Source organism: Bos grunniens, chromosome 8 (assembly GCF_055505025.1).
Source record: "Bos grunniens cultivar Pamir isolate PY7600 chromosome 8, Bosgru_T2T1.0, whole genome shotgun sequence".
Classification (NCBI taxonomy): Eukaryota; Metazoa; Chordata; class Mammalia; order Artiodactyla; family Bovidae; genus Bos; species Bos grunniens.
In genome coordinates, this window is record NC_141172.1 from 12,110,835 (window position 1) to 12,138,372 (window position 27,538).

At 38.2% G+C, this 27,538-nt stretch overlaps 1 long non-coding RNA gene across 3 annotated transcripts in view; it reads left to right on the forward strand.

Annotated features, from left to right (window-relative positions):
* LOC147366672 (uncharacterized) overlaps nucleotides 1-27,538 on the forward strand; it is a 384,117-nt gene that overhangs the window by 135,368 nt on the left and 221,211 nt on the right. The gene's annotated exons all lie outside the window — the stretch shown is intronic.

A 27,538-nucleotide genomic window follows, 5' to 3' on the forward strand; every position in this document is an offset into this window, starting at 1 on the left:
ATTTCCTTCTCCAATGCACGAAAGTGAAAACTGAAAGTGAAGTCGCTCAGTTGTGTCCGACTCTTCGCGACCCCATGGACTGCAGCCTACCAGGCTCCTCCGCCCATGGGATTTTCTAGGCAAGAGTACTGGAGTAGGGTGCTATTGCCTTCTCCGAATGATGTATACTACCCTAGGCTTTATTTTTCTATCTTCCATAACCTTCCTCAAATAAGTTCCTTGGATCAAAGAAGTATATCTAATTCTATTTGTTGTCATAAAAATACTATCCTAAGTGGTTAATCCGTCATGGCTTCTTATCCACAGTACTAGTTTGGAAGAATCCAAACTAAAAAGGAAAAACTCAGATAGCTGCACTAGAAGAGTTATAATATCTGTCTCCTTTCAGAATTTTTGTTTTTAAAATCAAGGATGATACATTCTTGTTTAAAAGATTTAAGCTATGTCAATTAAAAAAGTTAAATTTCTCCTCTCTCAGCCTATGCAATTTTACCCTTCATTCAGAGACAATGTAACACTTAGCAGTCTGGTTTGTATTATTGATGATTTTTTGCTGTGCATTCTTCTTTATATTTATGCATGCTTGTTAGAAAGAAAGTAAAGTAGCTCAGCTGTGTCCAACTCTGTAGCCTGGCTGGCTCCTCTGTCCATGGGATCTTCCAGGCAAGAATACTGGAGAGCATTACCATTTCCTTCTCCAGGCAATCTTCCTGACCCAGGGATCGAACCTGGGTCTCACACTGCAGGCAGGCTCTTTACTGTCTGAGCCACAAGGAAGCCCAGATATTGTATCTATTTCATGTCTATTCAGTTATTTAAATAGATATAAGTTATTCAATGCAAAGGAAGTGATAGAATATGTTTCACCATTTCTATAACCCACTTAATAGATGTGTAAGCTTCTATCATAGCTTACACAGACACACACATACACATACGCAAATGCTTCCAAATTTTGTGTAAGGTTTCCATTTGCTGGAATTGCTAAACCATATTGTGATTTATATTAATGATTACAAGTGTAATCTTAGTTGCTCAGTTGTGTCCAACTCTTTGCGACCCTGTGGACTGTAGCCAGCCAGGCTCCTCTGTCCATAGAATTCTCCAGGCAAGAAAACTGGAGTGGGTGACCATTTCCTTCTCCAAATAATGACAAAGATTGCATTAAATTTATGCTTTAATTTGGATAAAATCTGTCTTTACAATTATATTATCTCATCCAGACAAAGTTTTGTTTCTTCATGCATTCTCTTTCATGTCTTACAGAACATTTTTATTAATTTTCTTATAAATATCTTACACATTTATTTGTAGCTTAATACAAAATATTTTAAAAATATGTTGGCAAGAGAGGTTTCTCATATGCTGATTTTATGGATGTTTTAGTATTATCATAAGTGAAGTTGATCATTGATATACTTTAAAAATTATTGCCAATATTATTTTAGCCAGAAAAATATTTTTCTTTCAGTTTTTTTTTATCTTTTGATAATATAAAATTGGTGAATATACATAGTTTAGGAATTTTCAGGAGAGGAAGAAAGGGAATATAGTTACTTGAAATCTCCATTTCTTTTAAAAAAGGATTTTGAGGAAGACACCTCAAGTGTTATTTATTCAAATAATAAACTCTCTGAGGTGCCTGAAGCACAGTGGGTGGAAGATAATGTTTCATAATAAATTAAAAGAATGATTAAATGATGATTAAATTAATTACTAATAACTGGATATTTCTACCAAACTATATTAATTGGTTTTTGTAGCTAAGATTATCTGTTTTCCCACAAACAATCTGCTCTGTCTTACTTCTAGGTACCATGGTTAAACTTTATTTCTGAGTTTTCCTGCTCGTTATATAGAGCTATGTAACTAATTTAGCCTAAGATGAAGTAGAGCATAGGCCCCTAGCCTATTGGTCTGACATCTTCATTCCTTCTCCCATTTTCATTTCCTAAACAAAGTAGAAATCCTGCCTGAAACATGCAGTACCTTTAGGTGCTGACATGGCTACAAGATGTTAGTTTATCCAAGACTACCATTATCTTCCCACTGGATTACTGCCTCCATAGCAACCTTTTGTGACTATGTATACTTCATACAGTCTACCATTCATACAATAATGGCTAGCACCATCTATTTATAGTTTTGTATTTGATTTGGTTTTAATCAGGTTTATTGAGGTTTAATTTCCATATGATAGAATTCACTATTTTGGATGTAAATTTATATAGATTGTGATATATTATTTAATCATATAACTACCATTACAGTCAAGATAGAAGGTATTTCTGTCATTCCCCAAATTCTCCCTTTTGCCCTCTTATTATCAATTTCCACATTCACAATTTCCCTCCGTGCTGGGCAAATATTGATCTATATTTTATCCCCATAGTTTTATCCTTTTCAAAACTATTACCTAAAAGGAATTATATACTATACATTCTTTTCGAGTTTGGCATTTTCACTTACCACAGTGTTTTTCAGATTCATTTATAATAGCTCCTTTCTTAATCACTGAATGAAATTCAAACTTTTTGATACATCACAGCTTGATATTTTATGTATATATATTTACAGTTAGTATATAGGCATACCTTAGAGATATTGTGGATTCAGTTTCAGACTACCGCAGATTCAGACTCACCACAATAAGGTGAGTATTGCAGTAAAGCAGGTCACTTGAGTTGTTTATTTCCCAGTGCATATAAAATTTATGCTTACAGTATACTGTAGTCTCTTAAATGTGCAATAGCGTATGTCTAAGAAATAATGTAAATGCCTTAAAGTACTTTATTGCTAAAAAAATGCTAACAAAACTTTAAAAAAGAAATATACAATACTTGCCAAGCACAATTAACTGAAGTGCAATCAAATGACTTATGCCTATGTAATTTTGGTGGCTTGATCATTGACATGAAATGTGTGTGTATACACACACACACATATATATACACATACATACATAGGGATATATATATATATGTAGGGATATATATGTACATATATATGTGTGTGTTTGTGAATATATATGTAGGGCTTCCCATGGCTCAGATGGTAAAGAATTTGCCTGCAATGCAGGAGACCGGGGTTCAATCCCTAGGTCAGCAAGATCCCCTGGAAAAGGGAATCGCTGCCCATTCCAGGATTCTTACCTGGAGAGTCCCATGGACAGAGGAACCTGGTGGGCTACAGTCTGTGTGATCTCATAAGAGTCCCTTATGACTGTGCAACTAACACTTTCACTTTACCTTCATATACATGTACACACATATACAATTTATTTATATTTTAGGAGCTTTAAAAATAGCAAAAATACAATTTTTATAGTTTGTTTTAATCAGAGACTCAAAAGTAGCTTAATTGAATGACTTTGCCTCAGAATATATCCTGAGATTGCAGGCAAGGTGTCATCTGAAGACTCAGCTTGAGGGGGAATCTGCTTACAAACAAATTCATGTGCTGTTTGGCAATGTTCAGTTCCTTGCGGGTTGAAAGACTCAATATTCAGGTTTTCACTGACTCTTGGCCAGAATCCTCCTTCAGTTCCTTGCCAAGGACAACTCTTTAGAGGGCAGATCAGAACACGGCAGCTGACTTCCTGAAGATGTGCAAGAGAGCAAAATAGAGAAAACATGCAAGATTGAAGCCACATTCCTCTTATAACTTTATTTCAGTGTGACATCCAATTACTCCTGCTAGCTACGATACATTAGAAATGAATCAATGAGTTCATCCCAAATTCAAGAGGAAGAGATTATACAAGAGCATGAATACAAATTGGGAAACATCAGGGAGCATTTTAAAGGCTGCCTATGTATTTTAATTATACCTTGGTATTTTAATTATTGTTTACATAGTATATCATTTTCTATCCTTCTACCATTAACTATACAGATCTTCATAATAAAAGTTAGCATCTTGAAGAACAGCATAGAGTTGGGTCTTACTTTTGCCCAGTTTGAGTAATGGAAATACAAATCTTTTTGAGTTATTTAAATTCATCCATTAAAAGGGTTCAGAAAAGTATACCTAATAAGATAGCTTAACAATAACACATACACAATTAATATGAATATGCAAACTCTGGCACTGCCAGTGAAATACTTTGTTAGAGCTGATCATGATGGAATGCAGGTTGTTATGTGATGAGCAGTATTGAGATGGATGGAATTTTAATACTGGCAGTACATGGAATACACATATTTTTCCATGAGCATGGGCCCGTTGTCACCTTTTGTTTGCTGTGAAGTGAGTTTGTTGATCAGAAGCAATGCTGTGTGGAATAATGTAATGGTGGTTAAGTCGTTGTGTAATTCCATGGATGGTATAGCTTTGGCAGAGGCAGTCTATGCAGGGAAGCCAAATCTTTGTCCAGAGTAAGTGTCTATTTCAGTAAGAACAAAACAGAACATTGCTTTCCAGGATAGAAATGATTCAGTGTTATCAACCTGCCACCACCCTGGAAAATGGTACTGTATTGGGGACTCAGTATAGGACACGCCTGTTGGCAGATTGGGCAAAAGCAGTGATTATAGCCAGGTAGACCTTGGTATGTGGAATTCCTTGTTGCTGAGCCCATACATAGCCTCCACACCCGCCATCGTGGTCTCTTTATTCATGAACCCGTTAGGCACGGACAGAGGTGACTGGGAAAAGAGGCTGACTCATATCCACAAAATGGGGTATCTTGCCTGTTGATAATTAAAATCCACCACTGCTGAGGTCACCCTTTGATGAACATTCACATGGAATACTGCTATGACTTTGTTAAATTAGCATTGTTAAGTGGAGCACAGGCTGCCTAATGGTGAGCCATGGTTCAACAACAGAATACAAGAGAAACTGAAATAGAGAAGCTTATTACTCTCAGGTCCTGGAAGAAGTACACAGCACACCTCAGGGAGCCACAAGGGGAGGTCAAGGCAGTTTGCAGAGGCAGGATCTGGGGCACATGCGTTTATCAAGGCCCATGGGTGAAGTGCTTTGCGATTCCCAGGCTAGGGACAGATTTAAAACCAAAGAGTGGGTTTTATTTATTAATAAAATAATAAATAAAGTGGGATTATGTGTTAATACCCATAATAGCCTTATCTAATGGTTATATAAGGCATACAGATGCTGGGAAGCAGAGAAAACTGTTGGTCACAAGGCTATTAGGGAGGTCATATCAGAAACTTATATAATTCTGTAGACCAGTATCTAGGGTGTGCACTTGCATAAGGGAGCTAGTGTCAGGTTAAAGTCCCTGTAAGTCATTTGGCCAAACAAAATGTTTGTTGAGGCAGCAGTAAAGTCGAGTAACATAGCTAAACTCTCGAAAGACACAGTACCTTCACAAGAAACTCTCTTCACAGTACCTTCACACATTAGCCTATTCAGAAAAGTCTCTCCACATACTTCTTCCCTCATTCCGTCTTCTTCCCTTCTTCATACCTCTTCCCTCATATCATCAGTGTTCCAACTTTGTTCCTTCCAAGTCTCTAACCCTCCAGCCAAATCATTGGCCATGGCCCATTCATTTTTTTTTTTTTATTTTTAAACTTTACATAATTGTATTAGTTTTGCCAAATATCAAAATGAATCTGCCACAGGTATACATGTGCTCCCCATCCTGAACCCTCATCCCTCCTCCCTCCCCATACCATCCCTCTGGGTCGTCCCAGTGCACTAGCCCCAAGCATCCAGTATCGTGCATCGAACCTGGACTGGCATCTCGTTTCATACATGATATTTTACCTGTTTCAATGTCATTCTCCCAAATCTTCCCACCCTCTCCCTCTCCCACAGAGTCCATAAGACTGTTCTATACATCAGTGTCTCTTTTGCTGTCTCGTACACCGGGTTATTGTTACCATCTTTCTAAATTCCATATATATGCGTTAGTATACTGTATTTCTGTTTTTCCTTCTGGCTTACTTCACTCTGTATAATAGGCTCCAGTTTCATCCACCTCATTAGAACTGATTCAAATGTATTCTTTTTAATGGCTGAGTAATACTCCATTGTGTATATGTACCACTGCTTTCTTATCCATTCATCTGCTGATGGACATCTAGGTTGCTTCCATGTCCTGGCTATTATAAACAGTGCTGCGATGAACATTGGGGTACACGTGTCTCTTTCCCTTCTGGTTTCCTCAGTGTGTATGCCCAGCAGTGGGATTGCTGGATCATAAGGCAGTTCTATTTCCAGTTTTTTAAGGAATCTCCACACTGTTCTCCATAGTGGCTGTACTCGTTTGCATTCCCACCAACAGTGTAAGAGAGTTCCCTTTTCTCCACACCCTCTCCAGCATTTATTATTTGTAGACTTTTGGATCGCAGCCATTCTGACTGGTGTGAAATGGTACCTCATAGTGGTTTTGATTTGCATTTCTCTGATAATGAGTGATGTTGAGCATCTTTTCATGTGTTTGTTAGCCATCTGTATGTCTTCTTTGGAGAAATGTCTATTTAGTTCTTTGGCCCACTTTTTGATTGGGTCATTTATTTTTCTGGAGTTGAGCTGTAGGAGTTGCTTGTATATTTTTGAGATTAGTTGTTTGTCAGTTGCTTCATTTGCTATTATTTTCTCCCATTCTGAAGGCTGTCTTTTCACCTTGCTAATAGTTTCCTTTGATGTGCAGAAGCTTTTAAGGTTAATTAGGTCCCATTTGTTTATTTTTGCTTTTATTTCCAATATTCTGGGAGGTGGGTCATAGAGGATCCTGCTGTGATGTATGTCGGAGAGTGTTTTGCCTATGTTCTCCTCTAGGAGTTTTATAGTTTCTGGTTTTACGTTTAGATCTTTAATCCATTTTGAGTTTATTTTTGTGTATGGTGTTAGAAAGTGTTCTAGTTTCATTCTTTTACAAGTGGTTGACCAGATTTCCCAGCACCACTTGTTAAAGAGATTGTCTTTAATCCATTGCATATTCTTGCCTCCTTTGTCAAAGATAAGGTGTCCATATGTGCATGGATTTATCTCTGGGCTTTCTATTTTGTTCCATTGATCTATATTTCTGTCTTTGTGCCAGTACCATACTGTCTTGATAACTGTGGCTTTGTAGTAGAGCCTGAAGTCAGGTAGGTTGATTCCTCCAGTTCCATTCTTCTTTCTCAAGATCGCTTTGGCTATTTGAGGTTTTTTGTGTTTCCATATAAATTGTGAAATTATTTGTTCTAGCTCTGTGAAGAATACTGTTGGTAGCTTGATAGGGATTGCATTGAATCTATAAATTGCTTTGGCTAGTATACTCATTTTCACTATATTGATTCTTCCAATCCATGAACATGGTATATTTCTCCGTCTATTAGTGTCCTCTTTGATTTCTTTCACCAGTGTTTTATAGTTTTCTATATATAGGTCTTTAGTTTCTTTAGGTAGATATATTCCTAAGTATTTTATTCTTTCCGTTGCAATGGTGAATGGAATTGTTTCCTTAATTTCTCTTTCTGTTTTCTCATTATTAGTGTATAGGAATGCAAGGGATTTCTGTGTGTTGATTTTATATCCTGCAACTTTACTATAGTCATTGATTAGCTCTAGTAATTTTCCACCATTCATTGTTATCTAATTGCACATCTGACCATTTTTTCTTCCAAGCAAAATCAACAACCAAGTGCACTGCTGGAAGTTCTCACTGGAAGAATTTCCTCTACCAGTGTCCCTCAGGGATGCCCTGGAAAGGGACTGGAGTGATGCAGTTATTCTCTTTCAAGAGTTGCCTGAATATCATGCAGAACCATCTTTAAACCAGACCGCAGTCTTTTATTCTCTGTTAACTGATAGTGAGTGAATTCACATGAGACAGTAGGTACAGAATGGGAGGGAAGTTGCAGTTTAGCAAGATTGGAGACCCACAGGCATTCAATATACTTTTCATGTAACTGACTTATGCCTTCAGGGCTGTCTTGGGCTCGATTATTTGAGGATGATGAAATGTTGTACACACCCAGCTTTAAGGTTTGCTGGGTCAAGTGACACCCAGTGTATGATGGGATTCTCAGGTTGCATGGTACCTAGGTGGCACATGGTGAAGTGTTAGTTTCCACTGAGGCCCAGGAGTAAGCCAAGAATTGTTTCTCAAAATGAAAATAGTTATCTGCAGAGGGCAACAGGGCCTTGCTCCAAAATTCTAAGGGCCTTAGCTGTGATTCACCAATAGGGTTTTTCAGAAGACTCCAGATAGCATCTCTCTGCCCCTGACACTTGAGCATTGTTTAATCTGCTGGGTCATGTAGCCTAAGCATCAGAGTAGCTTGCACAGCTACCAAGACCTGTTGCAGAGGCCTCTTGTCTTGGGCCTCATTTAAAACTAACAACTTTTCAGTTCACTCAAAATATATTACCTCCAATCCAGAGTCACTAGGTCTCTGTTTCGGTGGTGGAAGTGGCCGGATGCAAAAATTGACCCTTTTCCTTAGAAAGCATGTCTCAACATGCCTCAAACTCCTGAAGTAAAAACTCCCAACCCCCAGCTTTTTGTGAAATCTATTTCCCACCAACTGACATGAAAATGTCTTGCCAATGAGTCTAGAATATTGCTGCTGCTTGCTCACTAGGTCCAGTCTGCATAATGCCATCAATGTAATAGACTAGTGTGATTTCTTGTGAAAGGAAAAGATGATGATCATGATTCCTGCAAACGAAATGATGACTAGAGAGTTGATATAACTCTGAGGTAGGACAAAGAAGGTATATACCTGCTCTTGCCAGCTGAAAGCAAACTGTTTCCGGTGGTCTTTATTGACAGATATGGAGTGAACTGCACATGTAATCAGTATTTGCATCAGCTGGTGGTGGTGTTCAGATGCTAAGTGATGTCCGACCCTTTGTGACCACATGGACTGCAGCATACTAGGGTCCCTTGTCCTTCACTGTCTCCTAGAGTTTCCTCAAATTCATGTCCATTGAGTCAGTGATGCTGTCTAACCGTCTCTTCCTGTGCTGCCTCCTCCTTTGTTTGCCTTTGATCTTTCCCAGCATCAAGGTCTTTTTCTTTTCACATCAGGTGGCCAAAGTATCAGAGTTTCAGCTTTAGCATAAGTCCTTACAATGAATATTCAGGGTTGATTTCCTTTAGGATTGACTGGTTTGATTTCCTTGAAGCCCAGGGAACTCTCAAGAGTCTTCTCCAGCCATGCAATTTGAAAGCATCAATTCTTCGGTCCTCAGCTTTCTTTATGATCCAACTCTCATTGGTAAATGACTACTAGAAAAGCTGTAGCTTTGACTATATGGGCCTTTGTTGGTAAAGTGATGTCTCTGCTTTTTAATGTACTGTCTAGTTTTGCCATAGCTTTCCTTCCAAGGAGCAGGCATCTTTTAATTTCATTGTTCCACCTCTCAGCTTGGTTGTAGCAGGTACCAGGTGTTAATCTGCTTGAAAGGGAAACATCTGATAATGCAGCTGCAGTTGTAGTTACCACCTGCCTAAGCTTCTGATAATCCACTATCATTCTTCAAGAGCCATCTATCTTCTGCAGAGGCCACATAAGTATGTGGGATGGAGATGTGATGGGAATCACAACCCCTGTATCTTTCACATCACTGATTGTGGCATTAATCTCTGTAATCTCTCCAGGGGGAAAAAAGTATCCCTTTTGGTTTTCTATACTCCTAGATAGATGCAGTTTTTGTGGCTTCCACTTGGCCTTTCTTACAGTGGTAGTTCTCACTCCACAGATCAGGGAACCTATATGGGAATTTTGCCAACCATAATGTATGTATATTCCAATTATGCATTCACAACTGGGTAAATAATGAAAGGGTCAGTTTGATGATCTACTGGCTCCACTATGAGATAGACCTAAGCTAAAATTCCATTGATCACTGACCTCCATGAGCACCCACTCTGACTGGTGAACCAGAGTAATATGTTGGATCTCCTGGAATCAGTGTCAGGTCAGAGTCAGTGTCCGGTAGTCCCTGAAGGTTTGATTATTTCCTTTCTCCAGTGCATGGTGAAAGGCTATAGGTATCTTTGGGAAAAGCTGAAATATTAACAGTGTGCATTTCTGTCAGTATACTGGGATTCTTTCTCAAAGGGATTCAGCCTCCCTTTCATTCAGGGTGTTCTGGGTCTGCACACTGGTTCAATACTGGGAATTCGATTAAGGTATTCTGCCTCTCTTTTTTTTTTATAATTCAAGTCAGCCTTAATATAGGACTTTTATGCTTATACGTATCAAGTGAGAATGGAATAGGCTTCCTCTCTGTTTCAGTTCTAGGAACACCTTGATCTACTAACCAACACCATGGTTCTGTATAAATCAGACAATTCAAATTGCTCCTTTGGCTCTGCTGTCCATTATGGAAGACATACCCACCTTTCCTTTGGTGACTGAATCCTGAGACTTGACCCCTGCCACCCCAGAACACATTACTCCCACTGCCTTTCAGTTTCTTAGTTGAGTGGCTGCAAATACTGCTGTAAGGTCTGGCCTACAGAGAAGAGAAATCATAGAACTCCTGCAGGATGATGTAGCTTCCCTAACAAATATGTTTTTCATGGTGTTGATGAAATATATCTTCTGACCCTTTCAGTCTAGGTGAGCAAGTCTTTTTTTTTTTCTGTCAATTATATCTCAGTTTTTTTATTTTATTTTATTTTTAAACTTTACATAATTGTATTAGTTTTGCCAAATATCAAAATGAATCTGCCACAGGTATACATGTGTTCCCCATCCTGAACCCTCCTCCCTCTTCCCTCCCCATACCATCCCTCTGGGTTGTCCCAGTGCACTAGCCCCAAGCATCCAGTATCGTGCATCGAACCTGGACTGGCAACTCGTTTCTTACATTGATATTTTACATGTTTCAATGTCATTCTCCCAAATCTTCCCACCCTCTCCCTCTCCCACAGAGTCCATAAGACTGATCTATACATCAGTGTCTCTTTTGCTGTCTCGTACACCGGGTTATTGGTACCATCTTTCTAAATTCCATATATATGCGTTAGTATACTGTATTGATGTTTTTCCTTCTGGCTTACTTCACTCTGTATAATAGGCTCCAGTTTCATCCACCTCATTAGAACTGATTCAAATGTATTCTTTTTAATGGCTGAGTAATACTCCATTGTGTATATGTACCACAGCTTTCTTATCCATTCATCTGCTGATGGATATCTAGGTTGCTTCCATGTCCTGGCTATTATAAACAGTGCTGCGATGAACATTGGGGTACACGTGTCTCTTTCCCTTCTGGTTTCCTCAGTGTGTATGCCCAGCAGTGGGATTGCTGGATCATAAGGCAAGTCTTAAATGACAAGTGCACTCTAAAACATTCCATCTTCCTAAGTCTTGAATCCTCTCATATACAATAAAACAAGGTAGCTCCAGTATTTACAACTCACTCACTGTGAACCAGCTTTTAGTCCATGTTTCAATCAAATAAACATACTGTCAGAGCCCCTTTTAACCCCCAAAGCTACAATTTTAAATGCAGAACCTATGGTTAAGTGATTCCCTATCTGTCTGAGTATGTACCTAACTGTCCTTTACTGCAGATGGTGACTGCAGCCATGAAAGAAGCTTGCTCCTTGGAAGAAAAGTTATGACCACCCTAGATAGCATTTTAAAAAGCAGAGACATTACTTTGCCAACAAAGGTCCATCTAGTCAAGGCTATGGTTTTTCCAGTGGTCATGTATTGATGTGAGAGTTGGACTATAAAGAAAGCTGAGTACAGAAGAATTGATGCTTTTAAACTGTGGTGTTGGAGAAGACTCTTGAGAGTCCTTTGGACTGCAAGGAGATCCAACCAGCCCATCCTAAAGGACATCAGTCCTGAATATTCATTGGAAGGACTGACGTTGAAGCTGAAACTCTAATACTTTTGCCACCTGATACGAAGAACTGACTCATTTGCCAAGACTGTGATGCTGGGCAAGGTTGACGGCGGGAAGAGAAGGGGACAAAAGAGGATGAGATGGTTGGATGGCATCACGGACTCAATGGACATGAGTTTGAGTAAACTCCAGGAGTTGGTGATGGACAGGGAAGGCTGGCGTACTGCAGTCCATGGGGTTGCAAAATGTTAGACACGATTAAGCAACTGAAATGAACTGAGCCATTTACCCATCCCTCTGTCTATATTATATAAGCAATTTATGTATATGCAATATATATAAAATGAATATTTAAATGTGTGTGGGGGTGTATGTGTGTATAAAATCAGATAATGGATTATAGGGTCTGAGAAGTCCCATGATCTGACATCTGAAAGTTGGAGGCCCAAGGAAGTTACTGTACTTCCAGCTCAAGACCGAAGTCCAAAGAGCTAAGGAAACTGCCGTAATTAATATAAATCTCAGTCCAAATGCAGGAGAAGGCCAGTGTCCTAGTTCATCCAATCAGATACAGTGTGGATTATTCTTTCCTCTGCTTTTTTATTCTGTTTAGTCCTCGGCAGATTGTATGGTGCCCACCCACATCCAGGAAAGTAATCTGCTTTATTCAGTCTACAGACTCAAATGTTAATCTCAATCAGAAACAAGCACACCCAGAAGAATTGGTTAGCCAGATATCTGGGTACTCAGTGACCTGATCAAGTGGACAAATACTGCTTACTCTCATATTCTTCTAAGAATTCAAACTAATTTAGTAATCTGGTATAGTCAGCTCTCTGATGGTCTCAAGAAAACTATAATTGTGTTGTTCACACTTTTTTATTGTTATTTCAGGGCCATTGAACTTTCTAGCAGTCTACATAATAGGTGGAAGAGGAAATACTAAATTTGTTTTTTAAAAGTTTATATGATATTATGGTATCCTCTTGTTTACAATTATCTAGTAAACTGTAATTGGATTTAGTTTCAATACAAAATTCAAACTTGTTACCATGATCCTAAATTATTTTTATCCTGCCTTCTTCTCCTAGCTCTTTTTTTTTTTTTTTTAACCATTCTTTTTTCCCCTTACTCATCTCTGCTGCTGCTAAGTTGCTTCAGTCATGTCCGACTCTGTGCGACCCCATAGACAGCATCCCACCAGGCTCCCCTGTCCCTGAGATTCTCAAGGCAGGAACACAGGAGTGGGTTGCCATTTCCTTCTCCAATGCATGAAAGTGAAAAGTGAAAGTGAAGTCGCTCAGTCATGTCTGACTCTTAGCAACCCCATGGACTGTAGCCCACCAGGCTCCTCCATCCATGGGATTTTCCAAGCAAGAGTACTGGAGTGGGGTGCCATTGCCTTCTCTGAGTATAGTGTAATCACTACAACCCACTATCAGTTCTTCAAATACTCTGATATGTTTATCACCTGATGGCCTTTGTATATAATGTTGTCTCTCAAATTCTTCCTCTGAATTTTAAACCGAATCAACTAGATAAAATCAATCAACTTGATTCTGAATACTTACAATTAGTTCCTGGTTAAAATAGCATCCTAAAAGATGTAAGAGACTTTATGCCCATGACATTCTATTTCCTTTAGAGGATAATTTTTTTTTAATAATTGCATTTCTATGTCAGCACTTAATTCCTTTATTTTCCCAAAGTAAGCATCTTGGGCATGGATACAGTTTTCATTTTGTATGACGTTAAGACTTCAAGCACTTAAAGAGTTTTCCAAGTGTAATAGGACACCTACAAATATTTATTGTTTTCTTTGGTAAGCATGAACTCATCATTTTCATTCTAATTGTATACTCACTGGTTTCATGGGAGTCAAGGCTGATGTTGAAGGAAATCTTTCCTAGAGGATAATTCAGCATAAAGATTAATTTAAAAGGCCAAACAACATGTGGTATACCTTTTGGTTTCTTTTGCCCTTGACATATTTTTTTGTAATCCCATATGCTCAGTTCAGTTCAGTCGCTCAGTCATGTCCGAGTCTTTGCAACACCATGGACTGCAGCATGCCAGCCTTCCCTGTCCATCACCAACTCCTGGAACTTACTCAAACTCATGTCCATACAGTCAGTGATGCCATCCAGCCATCTCATCCTCTGTTGTCCCTTTCTCCTCCTGTCTTCAATCTTTCCCAGCATCAGAGTCTTTTCAGATGAGTCAGTTCTTCATATCAGGTGCCCAGAGTATTGGAGTTTCAGCTTCAGCATCAGTTCTTCCAATGAATATTCAGGACTGATTCCTTTAGGATGGACTAGTTGGATCTCCTTGCAGTCCAAGAGACTTACAAGAGTCTTCACCTCCACAGTTCAAAAGCATCGATTCTTCAGTCCTCAGCTTTCTTTATAGTTCAACTCTCACATCACATCCTACATGCTGCTGCTGCTGCTAAGTTGCTTCAGTGGTGTCCGACTCTGTGCGACCACATAGACAGCAGCCCACCAGGCTCCCCTGTCCCTGGGATTCTCCAGGCAAGAACATTGGAGTGGGTTGCCATTTCCTTCTCCAATGCAGGAAAGTGAAAGTGAAGTCACTCAGTCATGTCTGACATTTCACGACCCCATGGACTGCAGCCTACCAGGCTCCTCTGTCCATGGGATTTTCCAGGCAAGAGTACTGGAGTGGGGTGCTATTGCCTTCTCCAGTGCATGAAGGTTAAAATTGAAAGTGAGGTCGCTCAGTCATGTCTGAAAGAGTTGTTAATTATTCCTTGTATTATTTTACTGTGTCTGTTGTGTCTCATTATATCATATGGATTCCCAGAGGAAAGCACAAAAAGGCCAGGCTGATAAAATCAACGCCATATGAAAGTGTGTTAGGTATGGTACAGATTACATTGAAGTTTATCCCAATGATAATATCATATACTCATCAAACTCATCTTTGAAAACAAGCCCACTAAATTACTTTTACATTTACTTAAGCCATATTTCCCAGTTGCATGTTGATTTTTAGTAACATTTAAGTGAGGTACAATTTCTGTAACTGTTATCTGTTGTATAATTTGATTTTGCTAACTTTACACTAATAGATTCCTAACGATTTCGAAGCAATGTTCATATAGGCAGTGTTTCTGAAACCCTGTACTTTAACTTAAATTTCTTTATCATAGATTAGAACTTGTCCAATTAGTGGTTAAAGGAGTGTATATCTTTTGTTCAGGCAAACATTCAAAATTATGTTTAAATTCCTGAGATTTATCATTAAGTTCCAAGTTCTGCAACTTGACCCAAAGTTGAATATTGGAAGACATGAAGACCTAGACTAAAATTTTATTTTCCTTCCATCGTTCTTGTAATTCATTTCCTATAAGACTACTTTATTATCCCATACTTTTCCACCCTCCACAACACAAGAATTTGGGGATATATTCAGAATTCACTCACCCTTGTGAGTTAACCTTCATTTAGTCACTCAATCCCATCCAAATCTTTGTGACTCCATGGACTTGTAGCCTGCCAGGCTTCTCTGTTCATGGGATTGTTCAGGCAAGAATATTGAAGTGGGCAGCCATTCCCTTCTCCAGGGAGTCTTCCCCACCCAGGGATTGAACCTGAGGCTTGGGCACTGCAGGCAGACTCTTTACTGACTCAGCCACCAGGGAAGTCTCCATCCTCATGATGAGAATGTTGTGAATAAATCATATGGCAGGAAGGTGTTGGTTTCTTTTTCTCTTAATTATCGTGCCTGACATTTAGATTATAAACCTTGATTTTTCCTGAATTTCAAAATTTTACTGTCATAATTCACTTGAGATCTTTTCATGTTCACAGTGATATTTATATTTCATTAAGACAGTGAAAATTCCACAACAGAAAAATATTTTAAAAACACTCAAAGAGAAGCCTTATCTATTGGGTTTTATGGAGAATGGTACTTTATATTCAGGTTCTTACATCAAATCTCATAAAATAAATAAAGTGGATTTCTCAGCCCACATATGTATGTATGTGTTTACTCAAGTTTTTGGTTCTCAATCTGGCATCCTTTTGGCACAATATAGAGGGTTGTAAGATGAGTAAGATAGTTTAGAGAGGAGTTAAAACTAAAGCGTGTAGAAAAATGGAGTTTAAATGGTTAATTTTTGGAAACATAGCCTACATTTTTTAAAATATATGAGACAGGTATAATTGCAGAAAACAAGAAGATAGAATTAGGTAAAATAGGAGACTAAAGAGGAAAAAAGGAATTAATAAATGATAGGAAAAATTATATAAATTGTCTTATTGGACAGCAATGATGTGACATTATGAAATGGACTGAAGAGACAAATCTGCAAGAGGTTCACAAAAGTAGGATCACATTTTTGATCCTCATACATAGGATCACATTTATGAGAAATATAAAACTTTCTCATACATGGCATTTTAAAAAGACATGTATATTTAGCTCTTTTGGTGTGAAAACTCTGCTAATGAAATTAAGATCTTGATGTACAGACTTTACATATAGCACTATCCATTCAGGTGTGTGGCAGTGGTCACAAATACTTTTAAATGAGAGTATGGGTTGAGTAAACCAAAGATGCCATCACTCCTCAAAAAATAATGGGAGCTACATGAATTACCATTTCAAAAATACCTACTTCATTTTACAAATGACCATTTTGATAGTTTAATTTTTATTTCATTTCATACTGCTTATTTTAATAATCCATATGAAACATATGAAACAATGCAATATCATTTGTAATCAAGAAAAAGTTGATTATTATAAAAATATATGAGCTAATACTGGTACAGTTAGGACAAAATTAGCATATTCCTTTATGCATAGCTTGTCTATCAAGAATCATTAAGCTTATTCTTTTACATTCCCTACATTTGTGAATTTATCTTAGTAAAAGAATTCAAAGGAAAGAAATTGTACAAGCATGAATAATCATACTATAATTTCTAACTGGAAATCTGTGGGTCATTAGATGGAATAGTATTTTAAGCTGGACCAGGACAAACTAAATGTCATGTTTCAATTTTTGGCCAGGACAGGGGAACTATGATTTATAATGATTTTTAATCACTATTTACAATCTTGCATGCTTCTGGTGGGTGGTACCCAAGGACAATTTATTAATTACTTTCCCTTGGCATAACCAATTTGCCAGTTTGGCTTTGCTAGCTGACCAGAGAATTGTAAAGGACCTCATAATTATAAACTATAAACTCTCTGAAATCAATATTGGGGAGATGAAGTTGGTTCTTATGTGAGTAAGAATGAACTTCAGGAGCTAGTACCTGTATATCTCTTAGATTTCCAGTGGTGTACTGTATCCTTTCAAAGGCCAGATATGAGTATACACCAGGAAATTCTGCAATTCCATTCAGTTATACAACCCTGTGAATTCTTAGCAATATATATGGAATACAGAGAAAGTAAGTTAAAAACTGGTTATAAGTGCCCCAGTAAAAAACTGATAAATCCTTTATAAACAATTATGTAAAGTTTTTAATTATAAATTTCATTTTAAAACCTAGGAAAAGTTTTTAATATACTGCTAAAAAAAACTGTGAAACTATCACTAAATTATGATCTTAAATACATTTAAACTACATGTAGCCACGATGTAACACATACAGGTTCTCTAATAAATATTGCTCATAAATGTCCTAAAATATATTTAATTTCTATTTCTGGTCCTGATCGTTACACTGCGTGAAAAAATTTAAATTTTGATGTACCATGAAGATTTGTTAATATATTTTGAAAGTGAAAGTTGTTCAGTTGTGTCTAACTCTTTGCAACCCTATAGACTACACAGCCCATGGAATTGTCCAGGCCAGAATACTGGGGTGGATAGCTGTTCCCTTCTCCAGGGGATCTTCCCAACCCAGGGATCGAACCCAGGCCTCCCTCACTGCAGGCGGATTCTTTACTACCTTAGCCACAAGGGAAGCCCAAGAATACTGGAGTGGGTAGTCTATCCCTTCTCCAGCAGATCTTCCCAACGCAGGAATTGAACTGGGATCTCCTGCATTGCAGGTGGATTCTTTACCAGCTGAGCTATGAGGAAAATATACTTGAAAGGGAACATATTTAACTTGTTAATAGCTAATATAGTGCTAGCAAGGAAATGCATTTGATACCTAAAAATTTTGTAGAACGAAGTAATGAAAGGTGTTTTGAGAAAACTAATTCTGCTCAGGTTTTTAAAATGATGAATTATTCTCAACTTTTTAAGTGATCAGTTTCTAAGTTATCCCACTAAAGAAATCCATGTCACACTAGCAGAATAAAATAGCATTCCTTCTAATTTTTCTTATTCATTAACTACAGAATACTCTCAACTCTCTTGTCCAAAAGGAAAGCCTTTTTTAACTGTATGTATGTACTATGAGCTCTGAGACATGCCATCCATATAGGGCCACCCAAGATGGACGGGTCATGGTGGAGAATTCTGACAAAATATGGTCCACTGGAGAATGGAATGACAAACCACTTCAGTATTCCTGCCTTGAAAACCCTATGAACAGTATGAAAGGCAAAAGATAGGACACTGAAAGATGAACTCCCCAGGTCAGTAGGTGCCCAATATGCTACTGGAGATCAGTGGAGAAACAAATCCAGAAAGAATGAAGAGATGGAGCCAAAGCAAAAACAACACCCAGTTGTGGATGTGACTGGTGATAGAGGCAAAGTCTGATTCTGTAAAGAGCAATATTGCATAGGGCCTGGAATAGTAGGTCCATGAATCAAGGCAAATTGGAAGTGGTCCTACAGGAAATGGCAAGAGTGAAAGTCGACATTTTAGGAATCAGCCAACTAAAATGGAATGGAATGGGTGAATTTAACTCAGACCATTATATCTACTACTGTGGGCAAGAATTCCATAGAAGAAATGGAGTAGCCATCATAGGCAACAAAAAAGTCCAAAATGCAGTACTTGGATGCAATCTCAAATGACAGGAATGATCTCTGTTCGGATTCAAGGCAAACCATTTAATATCATGGTAATCCAAGTCTATGCCCCAACCAGTAATGATGAAGAAGCTGAAGTTGAATGGTTCTATGAAGACCTACAAGACCTTCTAGAATTAACACCCACCCCCCCAAAAAAAATGCCCTTTTCATTTTAGGGAACTGGAATGCAAAAGTAGGAAGTTAAGAAAAACCTGGAGTAACAGGTAAATTAGGCCTTGGAGTAGAGAATGAAGCAGGAAAAGGCTAATAGAGTTCTGCCAAGAGAATGCACTGGTCATAGCAAATAACTTCTTCCAACAAACAAGAGAAGACTCTACACAGGACATCACCAGATGGTCAAAACCAAAATCAAATTGATTACATTATTTGCAGCCAGAGGTGGAAAAGCTCTATACAGTCAGCAAAAACAAGACGGGGAGCTGACTGTGGCTCATATCATGAACTCCTTATTGCCAAATTCAGACTTAAATTGAAGAAAGTAGGGAAAACCACTGGAGAAGGCAATGGCATCCCACTCCAGTACTCTTGCCTGGAAAATCCCAGGGACGGGGGAGCCTGGTGGGCTGCCATCTATGGGGTCGCACAGAGTCGAACACGGCTGAAGTGACTTAACAGCAGCAGCAGCAGGGAAAACCACTAGACAATTCAGGTATGACCTAAATCAAATCCCTAACGATTATATAGTGGAAGTGAGAAATAGATTTAAGGCACTAGATCTGATAGACAGAGTGCCTGATGAACTATGGACAGAGGTTCATGACATTGTACTGGAGACAGGGAGCAAGATCATCCCCAAGAAAACGAAATGCAAAAAAGCAAATGGCTGTCTGAGGAGGCCTTACAAATAGCTGTGAAAAGAAGAGAAGCAAAAAACAAAGGAGAAAATGAAAGGTATACTCTTTGAATGCAGAGTTCCCAAGAATAGCAAGAAGAGGTTAGAAAGCCTTCCTCAGTGATCAGTGCAAAGAAATAAAGGAAAACAATAGAATGGGAAAGACTAGAGATCTCTTCAAGAAAATTAGAGATAACAAGGGAACATTTCATGCAAAAATGAGCTCGATAAAGGATGGAAATGGTATGGACCTAACAGAAGCAGAAGATATTAAGAAAAGGTGGTGAGAATACACAGAAGACTGTACAAAAAGATCTTCACAACAAAGATAATCACCATGGTGTGATCACTCACCTAGAGCCAGACGTCCTGAAATGTGAAGTCAAGTGGGCCTTAGAAAGCATCACTACAAACAAAGCTAGTGGAGGTGATGGAATTCCAGTTGAGCTATTTCAAATCCTGAAAGATGATGCTGTGAAAGTGCTGCACTCAATATGCCAGCAAAGTTGGAAAACTCAGCAGTGGCTACAGGACTGGAAAAGGTCAGTTTTCATTCCAATCCCAAAGAAAGGCAATGCCAAAGAATGCTCAAACTACTGCACAATTGCACTCATCTCACTTGCTAGCAAAGTAATGCTCAAAATTCCCCAAGCCAGGCTTCAAAAATATGTGAACCATGAACTTCTAGATGTTCAAACTGGATTTAGAAAAGGCAGAGGAACCAGAGATCTAATTGCCAACATCAGTTGGATCATCGAAAAAGCAAGAGAGTTCCAAAAAAACATCTATTTGTGCTTCATTGACTATGCCAAAGCCTTTGACTGTGTGGATCACAATAAACTGTGGAAAATTCTGAAAGAGATGGGAATACCAGACCACCTGAACTGCCTCTTGAGAAACCTATATACAGGTCAGGAACCAACAGTTAGAACTGGACGTGGAGCAACAGGCTGGTTCCAAATAGGGAAAGGAGTATGTCAAGGCTGTATATTGTCATCCTGCTTATTTAACTTCTATGCAGAGTACATCATGAGAAACGCTGGGCTGGAAGAAGCACAAGCTGGAATCAAGATTGCTGGGAGAAATATCAATAACCTCAGATATGCAGATGACACCACCCTTATGGCCGAAAGTGAGGAAGAACTAAAAAGCCTCTTGATGAAAGTGAAAGAAGAGAGTGAAAAGTTGGCTTAAAACTCAACTTTCAGAAAACGAAGATCATGGCATCTGGTCCCATCACTTCATGGCAAATAGATGGGGAAACAGTGGAAACAGTTGCTGACTTTATTTTTTTTGGCTCCAACATCACTGCAGATGGTGACGGCAGCCATGAAATTAAAAGACACTTACTCCATCCACGGAAGAAAAGTTATGACCAGCCTAGACAGCATATTAAAAAGCAGAGACATTACTTTGCCAACAAAAGTCTGTCTAGTCAAGGCTATGGTTTTTCCAGTAGTCATGTATGGATATGAAAGTTTTACTATAAAGAAAGCTAAGCACCAAAGAATTGATGCTTTTGAGCTGTGGTTTTGGAGAAGACTCTTGAGAGTCCTTTTGATTGCAAGGAGATCCAACCAGTCCATCCGAAAGGAAATCAGTCCTTGATGTTCATTGGAAGAACTGATGTTGAAGCTGAAACTTCAGTACTTTGGCCACCTGATGCGAAGAGCTGACTCTTTTGAAAAGACCCTGATGCTGGGAAAGATTGAATGAAGGAGAAGAAGGGGACGACAGAGGATGAAATGGTTGGATGGTATCAACCACTCAATGGACATGAGTTTGGGTAAACTCTGGAAGTTGATCATGGACAGGGAGGCCTGGTGTGCTGCAGTCCATGGGGTCACAAAGGGTCAGACATGACTGAGCAACTGAACTGAACGGATGTACCCCTAATTCTTCTTATCTGTGTTACAGATGGCTTCAGAATATCCCGCACTATTGCATGATTGTTTGAACATTATTGTAAAAAAAAAAGTGTTATAAAATAATCTGTAAATAACATTGATTACTTTTTTTAAGAGTTTTATAAACTACTTTAATTAGGGATTCAGTAATAACTATTGTATAATGTTAGCATGCATGTATATTTCTGATCAATTTAAACTCATTTATTGTTTTTAAATTTTAATATGGAATCTGTCTCCCTAGCTCTTCTATAATCCCCCTCAAAAACTGAGTAAATGAGCATACATTTAGGAAAGTCATAGCAAGTGGTAATAAAAGCTTCAATTTTCTACCTGGTTTGAAGTTCAATCTTTTCATAACAATTTTTATGAACATTACATATGTAAATAGATAAGAATTAGAAAGGAACATAGAAAAATAGTCTCAGTTGCTATTTTACCACAGTAGAATTGTGAAAAAATGTTTTTGTTAAAATAATGTATGATAATACTGTTAATTATAATAACCAGTATTTTGAGTGCTTATTTTGTCCTAGTCACCATTTTAAGTACTTTCCATGAGCTGAATCCATGTGTATTCTCAAGTAACAAATGAGGAAGCTGAGACATAGAAGACAAACACATATGCAAAAGGGCAAAGGCAATATGGAGGAATGGAGAAGGAAATGGCAACCCACTCCAGTATTCTCGCCTAGAGAATCCTGTGGGCAGAGGAGCCTGGTGGGCTGCTGTCCATAGGGTCGCACAGATTCGGACATGACTGAAGCAGCTTTGCATGCATGCACGCAATATGGAGGAAGTACAGAAAAGAAAGAAAAATATAAATGTGAATGCAAAGAGGTTCTTGGTAATTTAAAAATGTTTCAGCTTTATCAAAGGTACAATTGACAAATAATATTGGAAGACATTTACAATGTGCATCATGATGAATTAATATATGTACACATTGTGAATAGCTTTCCCTTAAATAGTTAATTAACACATTCATCACCTCACATATTTAGCTTTTTGTGTGTTTGAAAACACTGAAGTACTATTCTCTTCGCAATTTTAGTTACACAATGCAGTGTGTCAACTGTCATAGAGATATTACACAGTAGATCCTCAGAAGTTAGCATTCTTATTACTGAAAGTTTATACTTTGTTACCAACCTCTCCCTAACCACACTACAGCCCCTAGCATTATTCTACTCTGTTTATATGACTTGGCTTTTTTCCCCCAAAGATTCCACATATACGTGTTACCATGCCATATTTCTCATTCTCTGTCTGACTTGCTTCATTTAGCATAGTGACTTCAAATTCCATCCATGTTCGTGTTACTGTAAATGTCAAGATATCCTTTTTTTTCAAGGCTGAATAATATCTATCTATCTATCTATCTATCTATATATGTATGTGTGTGTCTGTGAGTGTGTGTGTTTATATAGAGAGTGTATTTATAAATATGTAAAATCAGCCCTGGGTTTTCTTTGGAAGGAATGATGCTAAAGCTGAAACTCCAGTACTTTGGGCACCTCATGTGAAGAGTTGACTCATTGGAAAAGACTCTGATGCTGGGAGGGATTGGGGGCAGGAGGAGAAGGGGACGACAGAGGATGAGATGGCTGGATGGCATCACTGACTTGATGGACGTGAGTCTCAGTGAACTCCAGGAGTTGGTAATGGACAGGGAGGCCTGGCGTGCTGCGATTCATGGGGTCGCAAAGAGTCGGACACGACTGAGTGACTGAACTGAACTGAACTGAACTGATAGAGTAAAAAAAAATCCTTTACATTTACTCTCATATTTACAGTTTATTTTGCTTTCCAGGTTTCTTTGCATAGATATATTTTCCCCACTGACATAATTTTCCTTTTGCCTAAAGGACTGACTTTAACATTTCTTATAGTAATAATTCATCAACTTTTATATGTCAGAGGAAGTCTTTATTTCTCCTATTTCTGAAATAGCTATTGACTGGGTTTAGAATTGTAAGTCACAGTATTTTCTTTATATTTATTGTTTAGGTTGGTTGACATTGCTTTTCCTGTGGTTTATACTTTCATGAAGTTTGAAAAGTTTTCAGTGATTATTTTTCCAAAGACCTCTTTTCCCCATGCTTCCAGCCCTACTCCTTTAGTGTCTCCTTCAGTGTCTTCAGGCCTGTGGGTGCATTAGGCCAACTGTAGTAATTTACTTCTTTTTTCTCCGTTTCATTTTTTAAAATTTTATTTTGAAATAATTGTAGGGTGATAGGAAATGACAAACATTCAGGGAAATTTAATGATCCCCCATTCTGCTTCCTCAAGTGCTGCTATCTTTCATAACTCTGTATTGATAATCCAGTATCATAACCAAGACACTGACGTAGTATAACTAAGAGAGCTTACTCAGATTGTAAATTATGTATTTATTCTTTTGTGTATTGTGTGTGTCTGTATGTATTTATACTGAATATTAGTGCATAGCTTCATGTAACTACCAGTACAGTGAAGATACAGAACTGACCACTCCTTTACAACCTCATTCCTCACTCTGGTCTAAATCTCTAACCCCTGACAACCACTACTCTGTTATTCTCTATCTTTGTAATTACTTTTCATTTCATAAATATTCTATAAATGATAGCATACAGAATGTATTTTTTGAGATTTCTCATTTTCACTGAGAATAATTCCATTAATGTCCATCTAAGTTGTTACATGCTGGAGAAGGAAATGGCAACCCACTCCAGTGTTCTTGCCTTGAGAATCCCAGGGATGGGGGAGCCTGGTGGGCTGCCATCTATGGGGTCTCACAGAGTCAGACACGACTGAAGTGACTTAGCAGCAGCAAGTTGTTACATGCAGCAGTAGATTCTTTATTTTTAGTGCTGAGTGTAGTCCATGGTGAAGGAAATCACAACCCACTCCAGTACTCTTGCCTGGCAAATCCATGGATGAAAGAGCCTGGTAGGCTACAGTCTATGGGGTCGCAAAGGGTCAGACATGACTGAGCAACTTCACTTTCTTTCTCTCTATAGTTCCTTTTGGAGAAGGAACTGGCAATCCACTCCAGTGTTCTTGCCTGAGGAATCCCATGGACAGAGGGGTCTGGTGGGCTACAGTCTATGGGGTTGCAAAGAGTCAGACATGACTAAGCAAGTAACACACACACACACACAGAGTAGTCCATGGTACGGATATAACAGTTTGCAAGCCATTCAGCCATTGAAAGTATTTGGACTATTCCCAGTTTGGGGCAATTACAAATGAAGTTCTATCAACATTTGTGTACAGCCTTTCTCTTTCACACACATTTTCATTTCTGTATCATGAACCTTTGAGTCAGTGTTTCATTGCATATAGTTTCTACTGATTTATTTCAAGCTCACTAATCTTTTCTCCTGCAGTATGCAATCTTCTATTAGTCCCATCCAGTGTATTTCTCATTTTAGACATATTTTCCACCCCCAGAAGGTTGATTAGGTCTTTTAAAATATCTTTCTTATTCCTGCTTAATATTCCCGATATCTTTCCTATCTTCTTGTCTATATGGTATTTAGTAATAGTAACTATTTCAATGTCTTTAACAATGAATTCTGTCATCTGTTATTCTTGCTCTGTTCCTATTGATTGTTTTTTCCTTCATCTTGTGTCTGGTAGTTTTTTTATTGAATGACAAAAATTATGCAATTGATCTTTTTGGGTGATAGATACTTCCGTATTCCTGTAAATACACTTGAGGCTTGTTCTCTGGTGCAGTCAAATTTCTTGGTAACAGCTTGTTTGTTTGTTTGTTTTTCATTTTTAAGTTTATTTATTTATTTAAATTGAGTGATAATTGCTTTCCAGTATTGTATGGCTTCCTGCCAAACGTCGACATTAATCAGCCACAGATATACATATATCCCCTTCCTCTTAAACCTTCCTTCCATCTCCCTCTTCATCCCACCCCTCTAGGTTGTTGCAGAGTGCTGGTTTGAGTTCCCTGGGTCATATAGCAAAATCCCATTGGCTGTCTATTTTACATATGGTAATGTAAGTTTCCATGTTACTCTCTCCATACATTCCACCCTCTCCTTCCTGCCTCCCACCCTGTTTCCACAAGTCTGTTCAGGTATGTGTCATTTAGGGTCCAGCCAGATAAATAGCAAAACCATTAGAATGAAGGATGAATACATAAGTAGGAAATGAATGAATTGGCTTACTCATTTACAGGGGTTGGGTAAGTCGTTTCTACAAGGCTATTTCTGTATCTAATGCTGGAGCTCATATGTCTACAAGGTAGACAGTCTGACAGAAGCTTGGGAGCAGCCTGCAACCCCATGAACTGGAAACTCAATGATTAGCTAAAACTCATGTCCTTTTCCTTTTCTCTGACCTAATTGAGAAAGGTATCCTGCTAAGTCAGTGCCCTTCATGTAACTAAGGCCTGGGAGTCAGAGAAACTGAATGAAGATCCAGAAAGAAGAGTTAGCAACCACAGGCCTACTTGCTACCCTGGGTCAAGGAAGTGAGTCAGCAGATTAACAACAGTGCATGTGTCTGCATCAGAATGGCTACTCCCTTGCCTGAGTCCTCCAACTCCCACAAAAGAATTATTCTTAGAACCTCCCCAAATAAGAAATGTGTTGTTCTCGTTTAGTTGCTCAGTAATGTCCAACTCTAGCAAGGCAATTCTGGGAAATGTTAGAATTTTCAGAACAACCTCGAGTCAAGTATTTTACTATTGAAGTAGTTTCTTTCTGAGTATTCTTCCCAGTGTGCCATAAATTCTAAGTTTTTCTGCTCTGCTGATATGAATTCACATTATTCTTAAACCTGTAGAGCCTCAGGGATAGGTCCCTCTCTTCCTTTGTTTAAGACCATGTTGGGTAGTTTCCTCACACACATGTATGCTTACTACTCAGCATCTTCTGCTGATATCCGGAACTCCATTCCCCACCCTCTGTTTTTCTCTGCAGTTCTGTCTTCTCCAGTAGTCTACTCTGAGAATTTTAGCTCCTTGGACTCCCTGAAATCCTCACTCAGTCTTTGCTGCTGCACTAGATTCTCCCTGGCTTTCCCCTTCCTGTTCTCTGTCCTGGTATCACTCTCTTCAGTAAGTGGTGTTGATTGTAGGACTTAACCTCATCTGCTACATCTCTGCTAGGACCATTGACTTGGTTGGCTGATGTCCAATGTCTGAGAATGTTTGTTTCCTCTACTTTGTCACTTTTTTAAAGTTGTTTTTGAGGAGAAAAGGAAATCCAGTCCTTATTTATTTCCAGCTTGGCTGAAAGTATTCCCTATTAGATTTTAACATTATTCTGAGTCACCCTTCCTGGAAGGCGTGATCTTCCAGAGCTTTTTTTTAATCAAGAGATTATTTTATTTCATTCTGTCCCTTCCTATTGATGGATCCCAAGCTCTAAACCTTTTTTCCACAGCCCAGTAAAGCATGAGAAAACACCACTCTGCTTTTCAGGGTTTTGTATTTTTGCTTCTATCCTGCAGTGCTGTAGAATTTATGTTTCTTGAGAGAAATTTTGGTGAAATTTGATGTTGTAGAAATCTCCAATGTATGTCTTCTCCATGAAATTATCATTCACAACTGGTTTCCTATCCAATGATAGTCATCCTCTTTCTTTGTAGAGCATGTCAGTATCTTGTATTTTCCCTTAATCTACAGATTGCCCTGGTGAAAAAATACCTGATAATCATAAATCACATCATGAAAACTTTGTCCTCTAAATAATTACAGCTCCTTTTCTCTTCGTCGCCCCATCAGCTTTCAAAAACATTGATATTTGTAATATTTTAGAATACAAACTTGTTTTCTGCCACAACTGCTGCATCTATCCCAAAGTAAAAGGGCGATTGTTACTTTTTAAATTGTTTTTCTGATATTCAAATATATACACACATGTTTATATATAAATATACATATGTATATAAATATATGTACATATATTCAAATATATACATTCATACGTATACATATGCATAAACATGTGCATATACAGATATATACTCAAATATATATATATATATCCATAGTGCCATTTTCATTATATTTATATTTTTATACTGTATAAAATATACA